The sequence below is a fragment of the Xyrauchen texanus genome, chromosome 46 (assembly GCF_025860055.1).
Source record: "Xyrauchen texanus isolate HMW12.3.18 chromosome 46, RBS_HiC_50CHRs, whole genome shotgun sequence".
NCBI lineage: Eukaryota > Metazoa > Chordata > Actinopteri > Cypriniformes > Catostomidae > Xyrauchen > Xyrauchen texanus.
In genome coordinates, this window is record NC_068321.1 from 3,623,252 (window position 1) to 3,651,075 (window position 27,824).

Sequence of the window (27,824 nt, forward strand, 5' to 3'; positions counted from 1 at the left end):
AATAAACAAAGGATAAAATACTGCAAATAAAAGAGGTAGTCATATGCATGAACACTCTGTAAACAATGTGCAAGTCACTGTGAAAAGTAAACAATCTGGTCACTTAGTGAGGGGTATGAATAAGGCAGCTGATGGCAGCTTGGTCAGGCATGGCTCATTGATTTAGAGGTTCCTTGGTGAACGTCTGACACAAGAGATCTCGTCATGCTAATGGAATATCACTGACTGACACTCAATTAAAATGCACAAGACCTCCTACATCCAACTAGAGACTGAAATAACGAAATGTAGCTGCCGTACAATCTTTTGTTCGATTTAGTTTTTTTATGTTTGCTGTCTTAGGCCATTTCGTCGAGGCCGTGTCGAGCCTTCAGCGTAGCTTACGGGGTAGCCTGATGCACACCTCAAAAAATGTTTTACTATGTGTCTCATCAACAGCTTAGTCCGCTTTGCAGCCAGAGACCGTCCCCCAAAATGATAAAGCAAGATATCTGAGGTAGCGTCACATTTTCTCAAGTTTCTCATTTGATATTGTATTTGGGCTCATTTTAATCGGAAGCATCTGCTGTTTTATATTCTGTTTATGTTTCATCAGATAACAAGAATATGTGTGAACTGCGGGGCATCATAATATGCAAAATGATTCATTTATTATTATTCAAGTGGCTTAAGAGCAAGCTTTCAGTTTATGCCTGATTTATTTTCTGTCTGTGTGGCAGACAACATGTTTAATATATAATATGTACCTAAATCTCTACATGTTCACAAACTTTGATGAACTCATCTTTAATGTTACAATAATTAAATAAACACTTAAGAATCCAAGAATGAAATTGCTTTTGTTGCATTTATGAGATGTATAATTATTAGGGGTTTGGATTTAACTTGTTAATTCAGTGCATTTAATTACATAAAAAATAACACAATTAATCATGTCCCCGGACCGTAATAAGGAATGTTCCTTCTGAGTAACTCAAGCATGGAGTACCACCTGCTTTCTCCAGGGGGCAGTCAGTGAAACTCACCATATAGGCAACGCACAGCTTAAACAGACAGAGAACAAACTAAGATGAGAGCATGTTCTTGCATCCAAACAGCTTGATTTATTACTTTTTATTCATAATTATTTTTATATAACTATTTATCATTATTTAACATTATATATTAAATTATGGTTATTTGAGGGGCTTTCTCAGCAAATATTTATGTATGCAATTAATTAGATTAATTTATCTGCATACCATGTAATTAATTCTCTAAAATATTTTAAGCGATTGACAGCCCTCATAATTATTTCTGAAATGAAGGCATTGTCTTTCAATAAACAAGCATTTTGGCTGCATCGTTACAGAATGATGCAGACACACTAACATCAACAACCATGTAGGTTCAATACAGAAGTATAAATTATCCTTTAAGTCCAAACTAAACTGTGGTCAAATGTGAACACTAGCCCTGCATTCCAAATGGGATAAATCAGCCTCCAAAGGGCACTTTGAAGAAAGAGCAATCATTATAACCATGCTGTAAGATCACTTCAAACTGAATTTCTATTAAAAATGACTCAAGAGTTCTGAATAAAAGTCATTTTTAAGCCCCACACCTTTCAGCCCTCCAAAGCTCTCACAGTGGATATAAAGGGAACAGGGCATAGGGAGGATTACTTCTAAATGGTACGCACCCCATCTGCGTACAGGACACGTGATGCAAATTTCGTCATCAGCAGAGTGCTTGAGCACTAAACGCATGCAGCCCTATTTTTCTAACCGCCCATACTCTAAACACGGCAAATGCGCATGCGCATGTAATTATTTGCCATAATTAGTGGGTCCACTAGGTGGCAACACTCACTATTGAGCCATTGCTTTAACAAAGAAGTGCTTGAAAAAGATGTAATCCCTCTAAATCCTCAGTTGCGCCATGGACTTGGCAGTCTGTTGCAGTATTGCAGTAGCTGTAAAAATCAGGAGATGAATGTGGAAGCAATAACAACAGTGGATGTGCATATCAATATCATGTGTGAGTTTAGGTCAGGAGATCCCTTCATTTGTATATCTCCAGTCTGAAGGAATATAAAGGCATCTTTATGGTTCTAAACTCATGAAGAGAAATAGTCCAATATCTCTTAGCAGTTGTAGTGCACATGTGCCATATGAAGTATACTTTGAAAGGCTAGCGTTCATCGACTGTACGCAGACACTAAGCGTTCGCGTCAAAACCGAAGTATACTTTGGGCTTTAGGGTGGCAATACACTAGTTTAGGTTGCTTCAGTGAATGCTGAAAATCAACTGCTTTCAAAGCGGATGGTGTATTGCAAGGCTGTAACGGACAAGTGTGTGTGACAAGTGCATTTTTCAGGTGACAAAAAAACTTTAGTTGCAATGCACTCTGATGTAGGTCTCCTTTGAGGAATGAGAATTTCCGAGAGGCGGATCCAGTTGTGCTTTCAGAAACTTTATTTATTTTAGGTCAAGCTTTCTGTCAGAACTTTCTCTTGTGAGTAGGGACCCTTAGGCCACAAAATACTCTACGCAAGACCACAAATGCAAATGCTTGTAGTGGTGTCATACTGTATATAATTAACATGCATTCTTGCATTATTGTGTCGGTAATGCAGAGTTTACACTACACCATTATAAGCCAGATTTTCGCTCGCCGACAGTTTTATGGAGCTCACTGACAAAAGCCCGAAATCATGGGTAAATCGGAGCTCTCTCCCGTGAGCGACGATTGCAATGTATGAACTATCAAAGACGCGATTTGAGAGAAGCGCTGACGCGTCGCTGATGTCAGCGAGATACATTTACATTTACATTTATTCATTTGGCAGACGCTTTTATCCAAAGCGACTTACAAAAGAGGAAGAACATCAGCGAATCATCTTAGGGAGACAGTGGTACAAAAAGTGCCATATTACAAAGTTTCACTATCATCATAATAGTATACAAAACAGATTTAAGTGCAACAAGAAATGTAAATATATATATATATATTTTATTTTATTTTATTTTATTTTTTTATTGACCGGTTAAGTGCTTTTGGAAAAGATGTGTTTTTAGCCGTTTTTTGAAGATAGAGAGTGAGTTAGCTTCCCGGATTGAGTTGGGAAGGTCATTCCACCACCGTGGTATGATGAAACTGAAAGTCTGGGAAAGTGTTTTGGTGCCTCTTTGTTTTGGTACGACAAGGCGACGTTCCTTAGCCAACCGCAGGCTTCTGGTGGGAGATATCTCGAATGTTAAATATCTGGACCTGTCCGCGATTCCAAATCGTGCAATGTGAAATATGTTTCGACTGAATGCAACTGCAGTGTTGACCTACAGCCAATGAGAGAGCAAGAAACGGAGCACGGGAAGTTTCAGTGGTAGGAGTCCTGATGTACCTGCAACAGAACATCAACTAGCATGGCTGCGGTATCAAAAAAGTCTCATTGGACCAAAGAAATTGAGGAAAAATGAGTGGAACATTGGCAGGAGCACCAGCACCTATTTGATGTTTCATCTGAACTGTACGACAACCGAAAGGAGAAAGAGAAGAGTTGGAGAGAAATCTTGGAGAGACAGTCAGGTAAGCAAATAGGTAGATTTTCAGTAGGAGGTACTTTTTCATATTGTAATCAATAAACTATATGATAAAAAATATACACATCATATTCTGAAATGCATTACATATGATCATGCGTTTGTTTTCATATCTCGTATCACTTCTCGCGTGTACTCTGTTGTGAAACATAATTTGGAGTCATCTGGGATTCGTCAATAGTGAAATGTTTTGTAATGTGTTCAACCCTGTCTCGGATTCGTCGTGTAAATTGAAAACGCTACAACTTCCACGACAAGACAGATATTTGTGTAATACAAATGGTACTACGATCCAACGTCTTTGAAAGTCGTGTAGTGTGTAGGAGGCATAACAAACCTCAGTACTCAAAATGCGGATAGAGTTACCTTTAAATATCCGTGCCATTAAACCAATTGTGTAATTATTCAGGAAGCTATAATAAACATGTCAGATGTTTAACTCTATTTAAGATTGCTAAAATCATCATTTCCGAAAGTATTTGGTAATGGAGCGTGTTTTCAAACCCTCAGTTTTCAGAAGAGGAAAATATCATTGTAGTTTTAAGAGGCTTAAACAATGAAACCAATGCATTTTCAAACATAAACGTGTTTGTGAGGATGTGGCCAAACTGCAATTTGTTCCACAAGATTCTCTTCAAACTGTTGCTCCGCCATGACAGTAGTTGACCTGAAAAAGAAAACTGAGAAGGAGAGTTTACGTAACTTCCTGCTATGGCGCCCCTTGTGTCAATTCTGATACATACTTGTACCAAGTTCTTTGTTGCTTTTTGACACATTTCAGAATTTGCTTTGTAAAATTGAGCTTGAATAGCTAGATGAGTTTGCATTCATATGCGTGCATAGAATATGTTGCAGGAGCTGTTTCTGTTCTAAAATATGTTAAAGAACCTTGAGTTTGGTGACTTCATTCACGCCCATTATTTCAAAGTGTTCAGTCAAAGAATCAAGTCTGTTCATAAAAGTGTCTGGCGTAGGGTTTTGTCTGTGTTTGACACGTCTGTCTGAACTGTTGTCCTCACGTCTTCACATATCCATGACAATCATGTCAGTCTGGGAAACTCTTCGCTGCTGTCTTGACTTTCACAAGGCCTGTATGACGTTTTTAGTACAATGTGTCAAGCTCTACACTTAGACACACTTTAGGGTCGCAATTTTTAGGTGGCAGGTCGCAGACTGCAAGGAAATAAAAACAAATATAATACAAATAATAAAGTGCAACTTGTGCATAGTTAGGATAGCAAAATTAATAGATTTATACATTTTTGAAAGGGAGGAGTAAATGCTTCTCATATATTCTGCAGTTGAAGTCAAAGGCTGGCCTTTAAATCAAACTCTACGGGATTTTGACACAAATTAATCTGTAAATTGGTAGAAGCTAATCAAATTTGACTGATGTCACATGGACAGGTTGCGTGACATGCTCTAATGCTTAAAAACCATGAACAAAACAATGCACTTTAAAGAAAATGCCACTCAGACTACATTAAATATAGAAGTTCTATTCACTTGTGATTAAACATGGTTTGTGTCAGCCACAATGTGTTTTATGCAAAGAATTACTGGCTTAGTAAATGTAATAAAGAAATATATATAAAAAAAAATTATGTTTGATTTTTTTCTCACAAAAGTGTTAAATTTGTCTCAATGTTGCAATGCTTGTAAAACACTAAAAATAAAAATAATTTTTTGTTAACAATTTAATTTCCTCAAAAAGTTTGATACCCTTAAGGAGCAGTCCCACTAGGCTTTGAGCAGGCCAATTTGTTTCGATCAACACAACGGACCAGGATATAATGTCACACGGGAGGATTTCTGGTGTAAGTCAATAATACATAAAAAAAATAATAATAATATTATATTAAAAATGTTAAAATATATAGTCTACTCACCTTTCCTGCAACAATAAAACACAAAGCTTCAAAATATGTATTCTTTGTATTGATCCAAGGGATCTCGTTGTACAAATTCATGGTTCAGAGTTTACCAAGCTTGAACTTTGGTATGTAGCATCGTACAAAAAATCTTCCCATGAGGTTCAGATGCATTTGAATGGAATTGAATGGAGAGCAAAGTATAGGATGACCGCCCCTTTACTCTATTTGAGCAGCCCATCCAGCCCTACACAACAACGTTATAACAAATAGTTTGAGTTCCAGACAGAAAAATACACTGTGCCCTAAAGTTAGAACCATAAAACTGACAAAACACAAGGACATGATTGCCAGATCAACAATTCATAGCCTCAGACTAATAAATATATGAAATTACCTTTACTTTAACACAAAATCCATGCGTCTCTCCTTGCGAATGAATATCTCCGCGGCTTTGTTTTAAAAGTCGTACGCATGTTGAAGTTTCGATAGCCTAACTTACTTTGCCAAATCTTTGTAGGTCTTTGATGCTTACAATGCAGATATGCATTTTAGCACTTAATAACACATTAGTTACTTGAACTTGAACGTGTTTACTCAAAACTAAAAACGAATACCATGACTGAAGGAAGGAAGAAACTGACTTATTCATTTTGGTAAGCATGCTTACCTTGGCCATTTGTAGCCGGTATGATTCAGTTTGAATGAATGTACAGTGTTGTATGAAAGGGTGGTAAACAATACTTTGAATCAGAAAAAGCATAACAAAAAGTGCTTATACCTGAGGGTGACACCAAAGTGAATATATGAATATCTGCATGTGCTGCTCAACTGAGATGAAAGATGATGAATTTGAATGAAAACAAGTAATTTATATAAAAAATTATAGTTAAATATTTCATTATTTCATTTTTCTTTTCACCCCTCGGTTAGGTAAGCACTGCTTACCATGCTTATATGGATGGGACGTCCCAGTAATATAGGCTTTATTTTAAATGTAATGAAAGTGTATGAAATGTAAATACTATTGAAAATTAAAGTAATTTTCTATTTTTAAAGTAATCAGAAAAGTAATCTGATTATAATTTTTATAGAAGTAATTAGTAATCGGTACTGGATTTTTTTTTTTTAAGTAATTTACCCAACATGTTACTAGATCCAGCCCAAGCATTTTTTTGCTATCTGGGTGGTCCTTAAGCAAAACCAGTTGGGAACCACTGGACTAATCTTCACTGGACAGCACAATTGTGATTCATTTTGTGAAGAGGACGATTTACAATTCGGTTGCACAATCTTGGAAAAATGTACAAAACGAAGGACAATCCTCCCTCAATCCCTCTCTCTCTCCCTCCCTCACTCTCTCTCTCTCAGTGTAGGGTCCAAGCAAACTGTAGGTGGTGGTGGGAAACCATGGAGTATCCATTTCCATACACCATATGGAAACTCTGTTGTTTGTATCGAGGAGGTGGGAGCTAATAGTGACCTGAACCATATGTGTTTTAGTGAATTACAAACACAACAGGGACGAGTGGACACACAACATATGGGCATCTATTCTAGGTGCTTTTACAAAAAAGATCCTCCCATACACACACACATGGGTGCACAGCATCCAATGTCTCCAGGGACTGTTCTTTTGAATTACTCTATTGACACACACTCTAGTTAGCTTCATTAGCGGGAGTTGGTGATAGCTCACAGTATGGGGGACGTAACTGCAGTTTTTTCCACCCAAAACAATTATCATTTGTAACTCCTAGCTTCAGTTCAGCGTTGTTGATTTTATTTGTGTCCATCAGTTGGTTTTCCACTCTGTAATACTGCCACCATTCTTTAGTTTACAAATTCTTCCTATTCCTCATAAACATTAATGCAATGGTTCATCCAACAATGTATATTCTGTCAATTTTCTTCCTCCATGGGAGTCTGTGGCAGCCCCACAAACCGTATGCAGGAAAATTGTGAACTTTGGCACAATGATTGGGGTGGGCATGAATAGCCTGCTGATCAACTTTAGGGTCTCTAGACCAAAACATATAGTGCCACCACTAGTTCAGAATTAATATGTTCCTCTGGTTATAATGTTTTAATAATTTGGTCTAGAAACATAATTCTTTCTGCCTCTTATATCTTTCTTCATATTGATTGTAATAGATTAATTGCATTAAAACTCTGCCCATTATTGGATTGTGATGTTAATCCTTTATTTTCGCTAATCCTACTACACATTTCATCCAATCATCACCAAAATTGGCTCAGATAATCCGCACAGTAATTACTGTACAGAATTTAGATTTTTGCCAAGGTTTGGAAGTTATGCCATTGCAAACTAAACAATGGCAACCCGAATCAGGAAGTGAGGCTGTATCGCAATGCTTTAGTCTATCGGTACAAAACTTAGTATGCTTCAATAGGACCATGACCTGAGACTTACTGCCAAGTTTGGTGACAGCGCTACTTATGGGTATGTAACATTTTAACCATTTGTTCTAAAATCAAGAGCTTGATCATACAGAATCAGATGATACCAATTTTGCCCTATCGTATGTCTGCATTTTGTATTCTATAGTAATTTGGGGCATCTTAGTGAAACTTTGGTGTATTAGAATGAAATTTGGTTGGCATCACTGCCACCATACACTTAAGGCAGCTGAGTAACCTTATTTTTGACCTTGTGGTCAAAAGTAATTAAAATTATATATATATATATATATATATACTATTATTACATCAATAACTTTGGTCTCTTCTCATTTCTTGGGTCACGCAGAGTCCAATGATACCTCAATTGTTAGGGTCAGCCATATAACTTTCCCATTTTTATGTTTTTTTTTTCTAACTGTTTTTCCGTTACACCTCGTACAAAAAAAATCCAATCTTAACCAAAGTTGGCTCTAGTTTTCTTTTTTCTTACTATATGACACAATCTAATTAGAAGTCTTGTAACTTTTTCCTAAATGTATTTTTTACATACATTTATTTAAATATTAAGTAAATCTTAAAATAATGAAATAGCTTATTAATGAATAATAATAATAAAAAATCTAAATAAAAAAAAAAAAACAATGGATTATTCAACTGCATTATATCATTATTCCACTGTTGCACAATGTTTTTAGGCAATTAACAGATTTAAGCAAATCCTTACAACATACAAATCAAAATTATGACTCAATCTTTAAACTTTATAATATTTTTGATGGGTGAAAAATCTATGAAAATTGCTTTACTAAGGGCAGATCTCCAGAGCAAAACGTGCAGCCACCACACATGCCATTGCAGAAAATTATACTCTGTGGATCCGCCGGCGGGTCCAAAGGGGGGGCGCTATATCACGTAAAAAGTTCACGCTTAAAATGCTCAAGTTTGCATATACATACAGTAAGTCAGGCATATGTGGTATCGTTTGAAAGCTTATAATCTGAGTTTTTCAAAGATAATCACTTCTGCATTTATGATTCCTTAAATCATCCGCATCACACATAAGAACCACCTAGTTGTGGTAGATTATTAATATGAATATAAAAGTATTTAAAATAGCACTTAAAAAGACAAATCATATATTAAATGAAAGCTTTTATTCTCAGAAATGTAACTGTACAGATTATTTTGTTGCACTAATATTAGAGTTTAAAAGATTTTCAAAAGAATTACACCATTAAATATGATTTCTGTTAGACATCAAATACAAACGTCTCTTTTATACACAGATAACTGCTGCTGTAAGCCCCAAATAGATACAAACTTTATATCTGCTTTTACCTTAAGAATTTCTTAAAAAAACTATACATTGGTATCTTGTCTGTGAGCTTGCTTGAATGAATAATCCAAGAATATTGAATATCTTAGATGTCCTGAACAAAATATGCAGTCTTGCAGGAAAAGCATGCTAAACAAATCGTCAGAAATATAAATCGACTGATGATAAAATGTTATACATCATCGGAAAGGGAAGAATCTCAGCTTTCTAATGACTCTTTGATTGAGCTTCTAGTCCACTAAGAGGCCGAGATATTCTATGAAAAGATGGGAGTGGTGCAAGAACTGAAAATTAGATTGAATGTCTATGGACGAACACATCAGCGATGGCTAAAATGCATTATAGCGCCACCTACATTTCAGATCGGCATTTTGTGAAGAAAGGTGATTTTTTTTTCTTAGTATTTCCTGCCATCTAGTGTAATAAAATAAGAGTATTTTGGACCGAGATGGGGTGAACAGAACCAAAATGACATGCTAATGGACAAAGTATGTATTATTCACAGTCATCCCTTCATTATTTACCATTTTATTCACATCTTACATTCATCATATACAGCACTTGCAAAGTGAAGAAATATGTTTAAACATGGTGCAATAGAGGTTTATGTTGTATTTAACATGAAATATTCCTTTAATAGAGATGAAGACTTACTGTAGTTATTAAACAGAAGTCAGATTATGTGCTCATGTAAAGAGGCCAGGTGGAGCAGTGTGTATCCCTGCAAACACACAGACAAAATATATATATATAACTCTACCTGGACAAATTAAGTCCTGAAATGTCAGGATCTATGAGTCAAATACACAAGCAAATATCTAAAAATCATGAGCATGGGCGGGCAGTAAAATGACAGCAATTTTTGCCGTCCTGTCCTGTCTGTCACTCGATTGTGAGAGGCTATTAAAAACAGCTGGATGTCATTTCACACACCACTGTGTGCAGCCTACGATCCGCATTTATCCAGTTAAGTAGACAGCGAGACCCGCTGAGACAATTGCTACAGTACATCCCGCACATTAACAGAGGATTCACCCTCTATTGGATCTCGTCAATCAACCGCCGCTTCCACCGGCTGCAGTCTTGAGTGTTTGTCTTGTAAAGCACTGGCTCTCAATTAGATTTGCTTCAGGAGCCAGATTTTATATTGGACATCTAGTGGTGATCCAACACAGTACAAAAACTGTTTAGCACACAAAAACAAACAAACAAAAACACAGTAGCACTCTACATTAAAGCTACACTATGTCACTTTTTTGGTTAAAAAATAACAAAATGTTATTAATGAGTGCAACAAAAATCCATCTTTCAAACCATGTCTTTACCCAAATACACTTTGATAAACCAAAAATAATGATTTATATTTTACAGCTGAGGGGACGGATTTCGTGGGAAATTGCAAACATACATCAGTGTTTCTGTAGTGAAATATAATAATTATACTATAATCGGTACAAAACTTTTCACTTGCTAGCACCTGTGTATTTGTCTTCATAACGGCAATCATTTATATAAATAAATCCTTTAGTCCTAGGCTTGTGAAGGACATGTGAGTCTTGAAATAATGTTGACCACTGGTTGGTAACAATGGCAATCTATAATTTAGTTACTACCATAGTGTATTTGGCCAGAATATCCTGCAGTTATAAAAACGTCCTGCTCAGATGACATGTTTTCAGATATCCGTCTTTTCCTTTCTTTTATTATTTATCTATCGCTCTAATAAGATGTCCTGTATTCATGTTTACACCGATGCCTTGAACCACATTCATCCGCACAGAGGAGCAGATCCGAAGCATAACTTACGTCATTACCAAAACAATGTTCTTCCGCAAGATGCATACATTTAGATTTATTTAACCGCTAGAGGGCCAAATGTTACATAGTGTAGCTTTAATGTTCCAGTAGTAAAGGGTTTATAAAGGGGTTTACTAATGACTCATTAGTCACATACAAATGCATTATAAATTTGATTTGCAGTTATAGCAATATGCATAAAAAGGGTAGCTTACATGCAATACTTGCCAAATAGTAAGCAATTTTACATGACATGTTATAAATACTTAATAACATATTCACTTATTCAACAATAATAACCTATGAAAAGGTACCTTAATGTTAAGTGGATGCATACTGTATGAAGAGTACATACATAAAGTTAAGTATGGTTTAATGGTCATCAGGCTTTATTATATAATATATGCTGTGAATGAGAGACCTGAAAAATTTTTTTGCAGAGGACTTTAGAACAATGTGAGTTGGGGGAATGCATATAAAAAAGCTAAATAAAATAATACCTCCTTTTAATCTCATTATAATGGTCTATTTTTGCCTCACTGTGACATAAATCACGAATGTATGCCGCATTTTATGTTTTTGATCAATAAGTATGAATAAGTGTATTCATTAAGCATTTACAATATGTAAGTTAAAATGCTGGCTGTTTGGTATGTATTACATGAAAGCCATTTTTTATTCATGTTGTTGCATATCAGTGATTCACAATGCATTTGTAAATTATATATTAGCCATTAATGAACCCATTTATAAACCCTTAACACAGGAAACATTCATGTAACAGACCTATTATATTAATATGAATCAACGTATGTCCAAACTTTGGCATAGCATCCGTTCAGAGTCAATGGTTGTTGTCTTTCTAGTGTACTACAGAGCATCCACGTTGCTAACAGCACCTTACCATCATAATGCTTCTCCTGCAGTTCTGTTGACCTTAAAGGTGAAAGTCGACTTCCCCTCTGCTCTACTCCTTATTATTACATTAGTCCTAGCATTGACATTTTTAGAAAGGTCACCGTCACTTTCATGTGCTCAGCTTCACGTCGGCTTCAGTGTGAGGAATGGCGCTAGATTGCCTGTCCAGGGTGCCAAAAGAGCCGGTGGAGATCAAGGTAGATCCTTAGGTTTGGTTTTAACGAGACTGACTGACAAAGTCTGACATAATACAGACATTCAAACATAAGTTCAAAAAAGGCAATTCATTAATGGTAGCATTACAATTCATGAATTTAATGCTGGCATAGTATAATTGCAAAAAAACTAAAATGTTAGAATGTCTGGCTTTTTTACAATAAAAGCAAAATGTTTCCCTTCCTGTAAATCTAAATGAAAATATCTTGTTAACGAACATAATTTGATTTGTTAGTTGGGGCTGTGTAAATCTATGAAAGTTGTTTTCATGTAGTAGTAGCAAACTATTCCTCACTATAATGAGCTTTGAGCTATAATGAGTTCAGCAACCGCCAAGCCAAACAGTACAGTTAAAGTGCCACTTAGCAGTTTAGAGCAGCATGTGCACAGTTACAGCGTCAACTGTGGTGGTCAAAGGCCATTCTGGAACGGTAATGTCTGTACATGGATGCACATAATATTTTAGCAAATAATTTCAGCAAATAATTGACATACACAAAGCTATCTTATTGCTTAAAATGACTTATAGTGCACAAAATGATGGACTACATTTAAGTAAGGCCATCAGTTTGACGCGTTAAATTAGTGTGATTAATTATTTTCAAAATAATCTGATAAAAAATGTATTTTATTAATCAATATACCATAATAAGAAATGTTCCTACCAATAGACATTATTCACAGCAATGGCATCTCAGTCTCTTCAATGGGTTGTACTGTAGTTTAAAGTGTTTTTGGTTTGTTCCGCAGTCGAAAAGTCGAAGAATTACAAGAAAATTCTGTAGACAAAAAACTCCAGAAAGCATGAGTTGTGGAAAATCAGATGTGATATTGGAGATTTTTACAGCTTTATACTGTTGAAGAGATGTAAGTCTATCCCTCATAGTCTCAATGTCATTCCCATTAAAAAAATCAAAGATGCCGCAGCCATGAATAAGGTCAATTCAAGCTTGAAGTGCCACCTTCATGTTTTTGCGAGTCTCAGTCAGCAGGGGGAAGTATGTGCAACTCCAGCTCTACAAGCAACCTATAGCAGCAGTACTGCCAACAAATCATAAACCGATCACAGCGCCCTAAAAATGCTGAAAATCAGTGAAAAGCAATGCTTATCTTGGGGCTCAGTGGTTGAGGCTCAGGGTTACTGACCAGAAGGTTGGGGGTTCAAGCCCCAGCACCACCAAGATGCCACTGTTGAGCCCTTGAGCAAGACACTTAACTCCAGGTTGCTCCGGGGGGATTGTCCCTGTAATAAGTGCACTGTAAGTCGCTTTGGATAAAAGCGTCTGCCAAATGCATAAATGTAAATGTAATCTTCAAGGGATCATGTCATGAGTAATCAAATTTTCCAAATTTGAAACCAAGCTGCAAAAATGCCTCTTTCTCTACTTCCGTGCCTACGCTATGTTACTAGCGGTACAGTAATACATGCCCGCCTCTACAGCAAATATCTACTTAAAATCATTGCACCCTTGGCCCTGCCCACTTTCGCTCAGTTCATACTCAAAGGGAGAGCAGGACAAACAGGCCTACTGTGGCCTCACTATTCCTGAACACCAAAGGGGACCCATCTGAACTATTTTAGATGATTTTTGTACATATTCATACACTACACCGACATCTTTGACTGGTTCATATATATCTCTGGCCGCTTTTAAAAGATGCATTGTCAAGTTACAACTCTGAAGAGGAGACTCCATTTGGTTTCATTCATCTGTCTCTTGTTGTTTTGAGCACAAACAAGTCATGGATGTGTTCTTTTGCTCATTTGCACTATTTTTAATTGTTGGTGTATGAAAACACATGAGAGATTGACATCTTTGACAGTTTTGATACATTTCTGGCAATGCAATGCTGTATGTGTGTGCGTCGAGTTCACACCATGCTTTGGAATATGTGTGTGCATCATGTGGATGTGTCTTCATTGTATTTCAGCATGGATAGTATGTTTTTCAGCTCATGTCAGCGTGGATTGCTTGTGAACCAGTCATAATATGATTCATGCTTTGCAAAGCAACTGTTATTAAAGGATAGGGCAGTTAAAAACACTTGTACCCGATGAAAAACAGTAAGTAAACAGTTTCATTCATGAATGTTATAAATGTCATGACATTTAAACAGTTTAATATATTCGGATGAAATGTGTTAGATGTTCATTATGTGTAAACCCTTAAATTTAGTTTTATAAAGCTGTGGAGTTTGGTCATTCTCTTCCAATTGAGTTTCAAATATGTCTGATTTCAAGGGGCATTTACATTGAAGTTTTAAGAAGATGCTTGGGCCAAAACTGAACATTTCAGACAGAGGGCCAGCGACAGGGTGAAAAATTATCATATATTACAAAATGATCACTGTTTTGGTGCAAAAAACCTTAATAACATTATCAGTGGACCTCTGGGAATATAATAAAACTATCAAAAAGAGCATTTCATTATCCCTTTATATCTTCCTTGGACAGATTGATGAACTCAGCCATAAAATGGATTGCTGTAGACTTTAGGCCAGTAATAGATGCCATTCACATCAGGTCTAGTTCCAAACGTCTATACCCAAGTCCTTTAAAATGTAGAATGAATAGTATCATAATGTGCTATTGTAAACAAAGCTACTGCAGACGAAAAGGAATGAGCTTCAACGACAATGAAATGCAAAAAATCCTTGAAATAACTCAGTATTTTGTATACTTCCTGCATATTTTGAATGAATTTGGTATTAAAAGCCCATTACTTTGAAGGTTTGTAACTTAATCTCATAGCGTCTCCATTACAAATGTTTAATAAAACCTATGTGTCCTACGTCAATGCAAGTGAAGAGATTTGGTCTTTAGTCGCACCCCTGCAATCCTCTCTGATAGGTGGACAGCCAATGACTGTGCCGCATGTCTAAAGCCAATTTATGATAAATCCTGATTCATTTCACAGGTGTATTCAAATCGAATTCACCCCCTTTAGAAAGAAAGAAAGAAAGAAAGAAAGAAAGAAAGACAGAAAGAAAGAAGGATCTCATGAAGACCCACAGTTGATTCCCATTTGCCAGAAAACGCAAAAGAAGATTATAGAAACAGAATGAGCATAGTACACTGCAAAAGATGGGTCAAGAACTTAATTTCACACAGACATCATGGGCAATTTGGATTTGGAGATATTTGCCAAGCCTCAGATACATATGAATATGAGAAACAGGGCAATAGCATGGAATTCTGGGCCCCCTGACTGTATATTGTTCTGGGCCCCTTTCATATTAAAAAATGAGGTCTAAAATTTGTTGTTGCCCCACGGGATATGTGAGCCCCTAGAATCTTTACCACCTTTCACCCCATTAGCTATGGCTCTGATGAGAAATATACAGTATGTGAGACAGATTTAAAGTACCTGATCTGATTGGATAAAAGTGTCTACAGAACCATCAAGGAAAAGTGGAAGTGGTTCGACCAAATGGACACTATCTAGACCGGCGATCACTGGGAGGGAAAGTGCCTTGAACTCAGCCACGGCTGTAGTCCACGACTCTGCTTGAAAGCTTCACTTTATTTAGTTTACCAGCTACTGGAAGCTTGCTTCTAAAACAACCAGGCCAATATAACTGTTACACTTGTGTAAAATCACCATGCAACAACTGCTTTATGCAGCACAATGAGCTAGTAGCTGCTAGCGGTCGTGTTATTGTTTTGGTCAGTTTGTATCGTGTTTAAGAAGATGTTACGGCATTTGAGGCGGCGCAACTATGACGATCAGCTTATAATCACACCCACGTTGAGATGGCACTAAACTGCAGTGGAAATGCAAGCTCAGAAAAGTAAAGCAAGTAGAGTTGAGGCGAGTCAAACCGAACGTGCAGTGGAAAAGTGCCATTACATGCTGGACTAACTGTGCAGGTAAATGTGTTGCATCACAAAAAACAGAGAAAGAAGACAGGAAGAGAGTAATACATCAGCAGAGGAGACAATATAAAGTAATAGTTTGTATAAAAGTGAAGGGACAGCTGGACTGTTAAATAAAAAAAAATATCTAAGTCTGATGTGTTTGTGAATCGTAGCGAGGGATATTCAGACTCGTGACTGCTCTCCATGGATTATTGATTGTTTTATTTCGTTTGTGCCCTGCGGAGGCTGCACTTGAAGAGCACCATTAGCCCCATAACGATTAGAGAGCAGAAGTTAATTATGTAATTATGAAGGCAATAAGAAGTGCATGTGTGCTTGACTGTGCTCGCAAAAGCTTTAAACATTATCGTCAATGAGCATGTTGTTGCAGATGGAGAAAGGGGGATTAGAGTAGTGAAAAAAGGGTGAGAAAACATTAACTAATCATAAAATTTTCTCTCTGTTGAATTTACAACTTGATTTTGTACCTGCTAACATAGTGACAAGAAAAAGTATGTGAACCCTTTGGGATTAGCTGGTTTTCATTAATTGCTCATAAAATGTGATCTCATCTTCATTAAAGTCACAAGTATAGACATACAAAAAAGATGACAGAAAAGCTAATTAGAGTCAGGAGTTGGCAAACCTGTCATCCAATTAATGAAACAAGATTGTATGTGTGGGTTAGAGCTACATTGACTCATAAAAACACTCAAACATTTTGAGTTTGATATTCACAAGAAGCATCTGCTGACGTGGACCATGCTTCACAAAACAAAGAGATCTCAGAAGACTTACGATCAAAAATTGTTGTTTTGCATAAAGCTGGAAAGGGTTACAAAGTTATCTCAAAGAGCTTAGATATTCATCTGTCCATAGTTGGACAAATTGTACATAAATGGAGACGATTTAGTACTGTGGCTATTCTCTCTAGAAGTGGCCGTCTAGCCAAGATGACTCCAAGGTGAGTGACACAGCAGGACAATGACCCCAAACATCGAATTGAATCCACTACAGAATGGCTTTTTCTGTCTTGTGCAAGAAAAGCAGAAAACACCAAATGGCATCACAAAGAGGTCTGTAGCGCTAATGATTGTGTGCCAAGGTCAGTAAATATGACATCATTTGACCTTTTTATGACATTGGCAAATTTAGTTCAGGTTGTCAAATGGCCAAACCTAAAGAAAACTTTATGATATTCATGATAAAAAAAAAATGTCCTACCAAATATACTGATTAAGATTTTTTTTTTTTACAGTGTTGTGCAAAAAGTGGCCCATGGAAGTTGAACTGGTCTCTTTAAATCATACCAAGATCTGACGGAAAATTTGTAAAATATGAAAAGAAATAACAGCCTATGAGGGACAATGCTTAAGGTGATAGAGAGAGAATAGACCATGCACCCCCCATAAAAAGGTTGCTGCCAGAGGCACCAGTGGCGGTTCTAGCTTGAATGGTGCCCTGTGTGAACCCCTCCTTCAGCAAGACCCACCCCAGGGTCTGTGCCGCCCCTGGCAAGATGCTGCCCCAGGTGGCTGCCCATGTCTCCCATGCCTAAATCCGCCACTAAGAAGCACACAGATCCTGTCAGTATTTCCTTTGCACTTCACCAAACCTGAATACAATGAGATAAGATACAGTTAATTATAATATGCATGAACTGGCAGGCGAGGAAAGCATTCACTGCCAGACTGTTGGTATATGTGGAATAAATAAACATGAGGTCATGTTTATGCAAAGAGAAGAGAGAAAGGTTATACATCCAACTTAAATTAAAATTGATTAATAGACTAATTCATCAGACACATTAGATGTGTCAGTCTAAATGGAAACAGAATGCAAGGAAGCGTATGACCAAAGGGTTTGTATTAAAAAGAAATTAAAACTCAAATGGTTTAATCATACACAAACACTCACATTAACAGAGCCAACACAAGCAGGTCATAGCAGCACAGTGGTGTTAATTTCTGTGTGTGTGTGTGTGTGTGTGTTTTACAGGCCCCTGCAGAGGTGTAAATGTGTGTGTGCCAGTAGGGGCCCTGGCTCCTGTCAGCTCTCACCGCTCTCTGGTTGACGTCTGCTCTGGAGCGCGCCATCATGTCCGCGATCTCCACGCAGCCCTGCTTGGCCGCACAGTGGAGCGCCGTCTGCAACACACACATGCAAAACATGCTAGCCGTCAATCACAACACTGCTGTCAATCACCATGGTGGTGTATTCAGGATGCACTTTCCCACCTGGGTTTAATAAGACCACAGGCCTGCCGTTAACACTGAATGTACATTTCCTTATTTACAAAGGACATTTTGACACTGAACATGTTTTGTTTGCATCTTGACTTTACATTGTTGGCTAAAGTGTTGATTTAAAATTTAAATTCAGATCATTTACAGAACCAATGAAATTGCTTGACGAGTGCAGTTGTCTTTGCTTTGTTCATGTCATTTTTACTGAAATAAAATTGGGGCGGGAAATATCGAAGAGCTTGTCCTTTTTTAAACAGTAAATAGCCTTTTGTAACATGGCTTTTTGTAAATAGTTTATGTAACAGCTATTAACAGTGATTTGCTAATAAAGCCAGAGAGAGAACGCCAGCAGGAAATGCGGCGTAGGATCCAAAAGCAGTGCTTCTTGTCAGTAGAGGTGAGTGGAACAGTGGTGAACTCAGCTTGCGGTTGCACAACCACTTGGCTCCGAAGAAAAAATCTGACTGACAGACACATGCCAGCTTCCATTTATACCCGTATGTCTGGGGGCGGGACATGCAAATTCTGTCTGCCAATTTCACATTGGCCTTTTCCAAGGAAGACCCTTTGTGTCACTTCATCCGACACAACGTTGAGTGAGTGACAGAAGGGAAACTGTCATTGCTGCATGTGGAGGATTTTTTGATGAGAACTCTTAGAAGTAGTTTAAAAAGTTACATTATCACATCGTGATCAGTTGAATGCCACTTTGTTGAATAAAAGTAACAGTTTCTATCCATTAGAGCAAAATCTGTACATTATTCCAAACTTTTGGCTGCCAGTGTAAATATACTATATATATATATATATATATATATATATATATATATATATATATATATATATATATATATATAATTTTCTTCATTTGTGACATACACAATTGAGTCCTGTTTATCTCTTTTTTTTCTTTAAATCACAAACTTTAAACTGTTTTTGACAGTTTTTCTATCAATGTAGGCTGCTCTTATAATTATGTGTTATTAATATCTGTATCAAGCATAATACATTTAAAAAACACCCCTTACAAACATTTTGTCACTGTAGCTGATAAATGTCCGGTGCCCATAAATGTATTAAATAATCATTAGTGAAACATTATAAAATTTATAATGTATAAATAGTCTCAACTTTAGATTAGGTACTGCAAAAATATGAACAAATAATCAATAAATTATTTGTAAATATGTGTAAATAGTAAAAGCATGCTTTTAACAAACAAACAGTAAATTTGTGGCTTTTACAGATATTTGTTACTAATTAGTTGGACATTAATTAATCATTTAATTAATCACATGAATATGTTTGAATTGGTGAAAATACTAATCATTTCTGAAAAAAATAATTTATATAAAAAAGTGCATGAGCTCATTTATAAATCATTTACGAAAAAGTTTAATAACATTTGTAAGCATTGAAATGTACATTAACAAATGATTTGTTAATAATTATGTAACATTTGTTAAAATCGTTTACAGATGTCAAAAAGTGCAAAGCCATAAAGGAATGAAAGTTTATTAACATTTGTAAGAATTTAAATTTACATTACATAATGCTTAACAGATCATTTGTTAATGTTAGTTAAATTAATACATAAAAATGAACAAGTACATTATCTTATCTTATTTGCATAAACTGGCAATCTGTTATACACTATAATAATGTCTGTCTTTCATTGTTGCACACCCTTCAGCTCTCACTGTGATGTCAGTTGTGCAAACAGATGTACGTAAATATACATAAGAATTCATATTTAAAGTGTATTATACATAAATAATATTATTTTAAATGTAAAGTGCATTCAGAAAGTATCCAGAGCCTTTTTGATAACTTTGCATATTTATTCAAAAGAAAAAACTTAAATATCACATTGACATAATTATTCAGACCCTTTGCTATGACACTTGATATTTAGCTCAGGTGCATTCCATTTCTCTGGATCATCTTTGAGATGTTATTACAGTTTGATTGGAGTCCACCTGTAACATGCTTATGGACCAGATATCAGACACTAGGATTCAGCTTTGGAGAGAGAGAGCAGAACAGGGGGTGTATAACTCACAGAGTCCTCAGTTCAGTTTTGAAGGCAAGTATATTTTAGTTGGAATTCTCTTTTATCTTTTCTTTTTTAACTTTTGTTTCGTTTAGTCATGTAAAGATATAAAGCATATATAAACAGACATCATTGGTATATGAAAGGGTCTTCAAAACTGAATTAAACTCAATTAACTGTTTCCCTCGTGCATCTCTGAACTTGAGAAAAGGCCAATGATAAATTGGCAGACAGAATTTGCATGTACCGCCCCCGGACATACGGGTATAAAGGGAGGGATATGCTTCTGTCCATTCAGAATTTTTCTTCGGAGCCGACCGGTTGTGTGATCAGCGAGCTGCATTCACAAGACTGTTCACTTCATCTCTTGAAAGAGTGGATCTACGGGCATATCAGCAGCTTTCTCCTTCTCTTTGCCCCTGGGCGCTTCAACAGCGCTTTTCATAAAAGATAATATTTCTTAAAACAGTTTATTTCTCTAAAATAGCAATACACAGCAGCGTTGAACATCCTTTTCAGGACGCGTCTTTATAAAGATGCCTTTCTGCCCCTGTGTAGTTCCTGGATGCGATCGAGTTCTCTCCACTCCTGACGGTCACAGGTGCTGCCTCATGTGTTTGGGCCGTGATCACACCAGCATTTGTGGATGGTTCGTGTTCTCACTGCAAGAACCTTACCATGACAGCGTTGCGGTCGCGGCTTTCCTTCCTAAAAAGGAACGCCACTCCAGCCACGTCGCTCCTACTTCCCACGGTATTGAGGACGACCTGGCTGGCAATGGAGGCGATTTGAGGATGGCAGCGGGCTCGGTTTCACCGGGTACATCCCCACGAAACACCCACCCCCAACACACTCGTTGACTTCCGCCCGGGCTCGGAGTGACAGCAGCTCGACTCACGGCCAGTCTGCCTATCCTCTTGAGCCCCCCGAGCTGGATGATGAGCTCACCGCTGCATCGGAGAGTGTTCCGGCATCTGACGCGGAGACTTGATTGGGCTGCCACCCTCGGGTCGGCACACCCAGTCAGAGGCTGACGCCCAGATGGCCGACATGCTTGCCCGGGCTGCCATCAGCGTGGGGCTGGACTGGCATCCCGGTGCCACACCCCAACAGTCCCAGCACACCGGACCCCCCACCTCCGGACCCACGAATGCTGCCCCCCTGGTAAGGTGTGCGGAGGGAGGTAATTGCTTCGAGTCTTCTCTCAGCACCAGAGCCTCGGGACACGCTTTCACCTCCCAAAGCCGTATTGCCTGCTCCGGCCTGCTTCAGAGCCCCGCCAGATACGTCAAAAACGATCGTACCCTTAGTGCCCCTAGCGTGGAGCTTGGATTTCGGTGGCATCCGCATTACCGCAATGCACGGCGAAGATGCCAACACCCTGCATGCGGAGATCACAACCCTTTTACTCAAAGACGTGATAGAGCCTGTCCCTCCAGCTGAGATGAAGAAGGGTTTCTACAGCCCTTACTTCATCGTACCCAAGAAAGGCGGCGGCTTACGACCGATCTTGGACTTGCGAGTTTTCAACCGGGCCTAGAGTTGCTGGCTGTACTTCTTGCCCTTTGGAGATTCCTCCCACTAGTTCGGGGCAAGCACGTCTTGATCCGTTCAGACAGCATCATGGCGGTAGCGTACATAAATCGCCATGGTGGTGTGCTCTCCTGTCACATGTCACAACTTGCCAGCCATCTCCTCCTTTGGATCCAGCAGCGAGTCAAGTCGCTGCACGCCACTAACATCCTGGGCAGACTCGCTGTCGCAAAAAAGGTACGTCCAGTGGAGAGGCTTCACCCCCAGTCGGTCCAGCTGATTTGGGAACGGTTCGGCAAGGCTAGGTTGAACCCTCCCCGGCCAAGCCTGTTCCCCTCCTGGGATTTCTCAGTGGTCCTCTTGGCCTTCAAAGATCCCCCTTCGAGCTGCTAGAATCAGTTGAGCTCAAGGCTCTCTCCCTGAAGACGGCCCTCCTGATTGCACTCTCTTCCATCAAGAGGGTCGGGGACCACTCTTTACCTCCCCCAGCCTGGGTAGGTGTGGTCTCCGCAGGGTCTTTTCCCCCTGAAAGAATAGGAATTGGAAAAGAACGCATTCCCTGATGCGTGTGATAGCGTTAAGATGGCCCCAGCCACTTTAAACTCTATGCGAGAAACATAGAGAGAAAAGGCGTGGCTGGCGCGGCTTCATCCCAAATTTGCGAATGAGTCAGTTCAGTGAATTAGTTCTCGTAAAGTTCAATGTTCAAAGTAAAATGAACCACATTTTCCTACCACTCTGTTGATGACAAAAGTGATTCAGTTCACACGCTACGGTATCGTTTGGTTGGCTCGCCCTGTCCAAACACCATTTGATACTCAAGAGGATATTCAGTGCATGGACAAGATCACATCCAATACCGTTGAAGCATAGAAGCTGTCACATCCAGTTGAACACACACGCAAGATAAAGAGAAAGAAAGAAAACAAACTAACAAACTAAAAAAAAAACGGCCTTGGATAACACAAAGCCAAAAGATTGATTATCTCTTCATGTGAGACAAACTTATAACCACATATTATCAACTCATAATTCAACAAAATCATTTCAATATATATACAGTATAATTTATATATTATTTTGAAAAAAATTCCCCTCTTTTTCTTAACAAAAAAGCACAAATCTGGGTTTTAGTGAGACACTTACAATGGAAGTGAATGGGGCCATTTTTTGAAGGGTTAAAGGCAGAAATGAGAAACTTATAATTAAAAAATAAATAGCATTATTCTTCTCTTAAAACTATGATTTTTTTTTAAATGATAGTTTTTATGGCCTTTTTAGGGTATAATATGTTATGTCAACATTACAGCAAAGTTCTAAAATTGGCTAACATTACGCAGAAAAAGTTAAATTGTTAACGTCTTGTGGCTTGTTATGATGAACAGGAAGGCAGACGAGGGGCGAGGATCTAAATGCAGGGTAGGCTTTATTGGACAACTAAAGAGACAAAACAAAAACAAAGGAAACACCCACAATGGGGAAACACAACAAAAACACGAAAAACTTACAAAGGTAAAACTGGCAGGATGAACATTAAAGACCACGGAAACAAGCATCCATATACATCGACGATCGACAAGGGAATGGAGAACAAACAGGGTTTATATACACTGGAGACATGATGAAGACAAACTACAATCAGCACAATGACACAGGGCTGGCAGTGATGAGGGCCGAGGATCATGGGAAGTGTAGTTTCTGACAAAGACAAGTGAGACCCAGGGCAGACAACAAGGGAATCGTGACATGGCTATACTTTTGAAACTTCCATATACTTCCATTGTAAGTGCCTCATGTTTTTGCTATTTTAAAAGAAAAGAGGGACAATTCAAAATACATTTTTGTGGTAATAAATATAATGCCACACATGCTGTCCATTGAGCTTAACTTGTATTGAATCTGGACAGTTCCCTTTTATTAGAAGGTCAGTATATGTAATTTGATTAAAATAATTAAAATGTAATGTGTTACCCTTTATGTACTTTCAGAAGTACTTAGATTACAGTAACTAATTACTTTGTAGTCAGATTAAACCGAACACTGGCAGTCACTGATGCTCAAAGAGGCAACACATGATATTAAGAAAATTTTGAACAGGATAATTTGGGTAATTAATAGTTTTTTTTCTTTGTCATGTGAAATACACTTAAATATCTGCACTTCCAGGCCACCTCTAAACAAAAAAGACAAGTTGTATGATCTCTCTGATGAAAGACAGCAACGTTTATGAAGTAAGTCTTAATCAATTTCAGTTTGATCGTATGTTGGTTTATGGCTAGGAAGCACAAATCACAGCAAAATCAAAGTAGTTGGTGTTTCATAATGCACCAACATATGTATTCTCCACTTCAGAGTTGTAACTTGACACCGTGTCTTTTAACAGATATGTATCAAGCAGTCAAACACATCTGTCTGTACATGTTTAAATACAACCCCAATTCTGAAAAAGTTGGGACAGTATGAAAAATGCAAATAAAAACAAAAAGGAGTGATTTGTAAATTATATTAACCCTTTGCTCTATTGAAAGCACTACAACTAAATATTATATATTTTTCCTTGTGAATTTCATAGTTTTTTTGAAAATGTACAGAAATTAAAAATCAGACGATTGCAACACACTCCAAAAAATGTGAAGATTTAAAATAACAAGTTGATGTGAAATTGGAAATGTTAAACAGGTGAGGCAATCGATTCATAGTATATAAGGAGCCAAAAACAGCCTAGTCCTTCAAGAGCAAGGATCATTCAAGACGTGTCAGTTTGCCAACAGATTCTTCAGCAAATAATCCAGCACTTTGAGAACAATGCTCCCCAAAGACAAATTGGAAGGATTTTGGGCATTTTGCCCTCTACAGTGCACAATATAGTTAAAAGATTCAAGGAATCTGGTCAAATCTCGGTGTGTAAAGGGCAACACAAAAACCATTTCTGAATGAGAATGATCTCTGATCCCTTACACATTACGGTCTCAATAAACATCATTAATCTGTAATGATATCATGAACATGGGCTTGGGATTACTGCGTCAGGTCCAAAAGCCAGTGTCTGTATGTTTCAGGGGTGTGTAAATGCCCATGGCATAGGTAACTCACACATCTGTGAGAACACCATGAATGCAGACAGATATGTACAAATTTTGGAGCAACATATACTGCCATCCAGCACCGCCTTTCCAGTGACATCCCTGCATTTTCCAGCAGGAAACTTCATACTGCCCAGATTTCAAGTGCATGGCTGTGTAAGCAGAGAGTGCGGGTGCTAGATTGGCCTGCCTGTTGTCCTGACCTGTCTCCAATTGAGAATGTGTGGCGCATTATGAAGCACACCATATGGTAATGAAGACCCTGTACAATTATGCAGCTAAAGACCTACATAATGGATGAATGGGGGGAAATTCCCCTTTCTAAACTTAACAAACTTGTGCCTTCAGTGCCCAAATGCTTAATAAGTGTTATTAGAAGAAATGGTGATGTTACACAGTGGTCAACACTCGATTGACCCAACTTTTTGGAGCGTGTTGCATTCGTCTGATTTGAAATTACTGTATTAATTGTAAATAATAATATTAAATTCACAAGAAAAAAAATTATATAATGTGTAGTTGTAGTGCTTTCAATATAGAAAAGGGTGTATATTACTTACAAATCACTCCTTTTTCTTTTTATTAGCATTTTTCATACTGTCCCAAGTTTTTTGGAATTGGGGTTGTACAAATATTATTGAAAATAGCCCAGATAGGTCCCCTTTGGTGTTCAGGAATAGTTAGGCCACACTCTCAGGTCCTTCACTCTCATTTTATGAACTGAAGCACCAGTGGGCGGGTCCAAGGGTGTGATAATGTGAAGTAGGTGTTGATGTTTTTGAGCTGTAATGAATTAATGAGCCCCCAAATGGCATAGGGAAGTCGCTGAAGTAGAGAACATGGTGTTTTTGCAACTTGGTTTCAATGAATACTTTTATTGCATTGGGGATTAAGTTTTGAGTTCTGAAATGTACAGTATTTTTGTATAGTAGAAAGACATCTTATGTCAAAACATCAAGGAAAATTGTGTTCCTCCTGACATGACCCCTTTAATCTTTCCAAGAGTTTTTGTGGCTGAACTTTGGTAACAGAGTTGAATGATTGAGCTTGATGAATGAACACTAGAGTTTGTGTAAAAATGGAGAAAATGGAAGTGGATTATTTACTTGTCTAATGCCAATGCTGTAGAAAGGGTCTAAATGATGACACTTCCTGAGTGTCAAGATTTTATGAAACATTCTATTCTGTAACATGGAAGTCATGCAGTACAAACGTTGAGCGCAAAATATGGGACCATGCAAAATGGTATGAAAACTAGCAATAACATAGCTCATAATATGTTATACTAACATTACATGGTTTGTCTAATATATCTAGTAGTAGTAGAAATGGAAATAGGACACCAATTTGCACTCTAATTATGAAAAGTGCAATATTTTTATGCTTTTATAAACATATCTGCACTAGACTAAACAGAGCATCTAGTTACGCATGAATACAATTGGACTCAACAACTTAGAGGCTACTTACATACTTCAGGTCCAAGTGTTATTTTTTATTCATATGTGTGTTTCAGAACATTAGGAGTTTCCCGGAGTGAAAAAGGGTGAAAGAAAGAAAACAACATCAGTAATAGGATAACACAACTCTTTTGGGCTCTTTTGCTCTCCATAGTCACCATTGTCTTCCATCATATCAGTGTGTTTGGTCTAAAGCTCTGAGTGGTGCTCCAGTCCCGATCCACATTCACTCTCAGAGCAACATCAAAGCTGCAGCAGCAATGCTTTTGTCCAATTCTCCTCCCTGATTTTCTGCCACCAAGTTTTATCTCAGCCAAATCACCGTCAGCCTTTAACCTGTTCTGAGCCGATTAGCTGAATGCTTGATTTGAGCATTAGAGAAACTATAGCAACCTGTAATCTGCCACAGAGCAAATCATGAAAAGCCCTATGTATCTTGTCACGCAAGAGCTGGCAGCCCACCTTGACCCCATAAGCTGTTTCTTACAGAGCCCTCGCTGGGCGGACAGATCCCCGCTTTATTCACACACACACACACACACACACACACACACAATCCATTGAGAAATCTCTTCTCGCCTCTCTGTTGATCTATGGGCAATCTGTGGCCTGTACTCGCTGTCCTGAAGAGCAACAATCTGCCCACTGCAAACTATCATTTAATACAATATGTGTACCAAAAATCTCTATCCACATAAAAGTACTAATAGACTCTAATAGTCGCAGGCAGCACGTTACAATATTGTACAATAGAAATAAACATCAAATAATACAAATTCCTCTATAATTATGGGTAAAATACCTACATGTTGTCAAACAGAGATATAATGAGTGGTTTTTGCAAATAGAAGTATCATTATTACTAAAGAGCACAACAGCAGCCCACCTACTTTTCTTAGCCATCTTGGTTCAGGAAGTATTTTACCCATTCATGTTTTCAATAGGGAGTTTATCAAATTATTTTATAATTTTTATTTTATAATAACTGTTTTTAGTACCATAAAACAAAATAGGAGTGTGCAGCGAAGCCATTATCTGTATCTGAATCTGTTCATAAGACAAAATTAAATGTATCTATCTCTGTATTCAGATAGAACCAGTTGTGGGCGGAGCTTAAATCGGAAGTGTATCAAAACTAAATTAAATGCCTATTTTTAAATGTTACTCTTACAGTTTCTATTAATAAAATACGCCTTGTATATGCATTTTAATTATAATATCCTAATAATAATAATAATAATTATTATTATTATTAAATTATTATATTAAACAAATAAAATAAAAATCTTACCAGATGAAGCTGAATTTGTAGGCTACATTAACTGTGGAATATGTTGTGGTTTCTCCTGGTATTTCAGATATTAATATCTGCATGAATCAGAATTATTGATTGTCTGTTCTTGGATAACAACATTATTCTGGAGGCAGGAGATGTCAAGCACACAT